The sequence below is a fragment of the Tupaia chinensis genome, unplaced genomic scaffold (genome assembly GCF_000334495.1).
Source record: "Tupaia chinensis unplaced genomic scaffold, TupChi_1.0 Scaffold144630_1, whole genome shotgun sequence".
Taxonomy (NCBI): domain Eukaryota; kingdom Metazoa; phylum Chordata; class Mammalia; order Scandentia; family Tupaiidae; genus Tupaia; species Tupaia belangeri.
In genome coordinates this window covers 23491-24795 of record NW_006204491.1, presented here as the reverse complement: position 1 = coordinate 24795, position 1305 = coordinate 23491, and positions in this window count along the sequence as shown.

The following is a 1305-nucleotide window of genomic DNA, read 5'->3' as shown; positions in this document are numbered from 1 at the left end:
AAACAAGTAATGAGAAATTGGCTTCAAGCACAAAACTGTCTTCCTTAAAAGAGTAGTATCTCCAGTGCTATCTGCTTGGCACTTGGAACTCTGCAGAGTATTTTACACCCACTACTAACTTTCTGTACCTACTACTCATGTTTGCCAAATGCTGAATGGCTTGAACTGTAATACAGAAACGAGCTAGCTCTGTATTCTTAACTGCCACAATATGAAAACACAGGCCAAAGAAAAAAGAGAAAGGGAGAGAAATCTGAGATGAAAGAGACATAGAAGAAAAGAAACACAAGCACATCTATATTAGAAATGCGAGTCATCACAGTGACTTTGTGCAATGCTGACTGGCCCTGAGCCATCGGTTGAATACGTCCACCTAAAGATGATGATTCTGGAAATAAAGGGTGTATCTAAACTCCCTGTTGTAGGCTCCAGCAGAGTTCATAAAAGACTCTTGGGATCCCTTTGGCATATGTAACTTACAGTTAGCCATTAATCAATCAATTTTGTGAAAGAGAAGTGGCATTTGGTTCCTTGGACACTAAGATGAATACGGTGGAAAGAGGATAGCGTAAAGCCAACTGCGCCAGTGAGCATCATCAATACCTTTCAACTCAAAATTGCCATCAATTATTCAGGAATTCTAAGCCAGCTAAGCAGTTATGCTAAGATATACTTTGAAAATTTTCCACTTATTAACAAGCAGTGTCAAATATGACAGCAGGTGTTTACTGCAGTTACTGAAGACACAAGTTTGAAGTGAGTCACCTAAAGTTTCTTATTATAGATATCATGTGATCTCTCCGAAGTTTTTGCAAAGAAAAGAAAGTGCAGTCTATCGTCACTATTTAATTTCTGTCTCAAACAAATTGACCCCAAATACTCAATGGTGATACCATTTTATAGCCAGAAATGGTATGGACAGAATAAAGCATTTCTGTTAAAGGATATATTTCAGATTACCGTTTGTTGATCTTTCTATAAACATACCTCTTGGTAATAACATAAGGAGTCTGTTTGAGGATTGAGAGTATAAGGACAGAATCCTAGAAAGGCTTCAATAACCTTGTATGCACATATTTACTTTGGATTTAATATTCTCTTTGATTCTAGAGGATACCTATCAACAGGCTTTACATATTACTAATGCCTTACATATTCTTGTATGTATCCTCTGTCAATAAAGCAATATTTTGAGTTTCTCTTTATTGGAATATCTACTCCATTCTGGACACTGTGTTTTAATAAGGAAATATTTTGATCCACCATGTTGCCATTAAGGGTAAAGTCCTTCCACCCCTTTTGCTC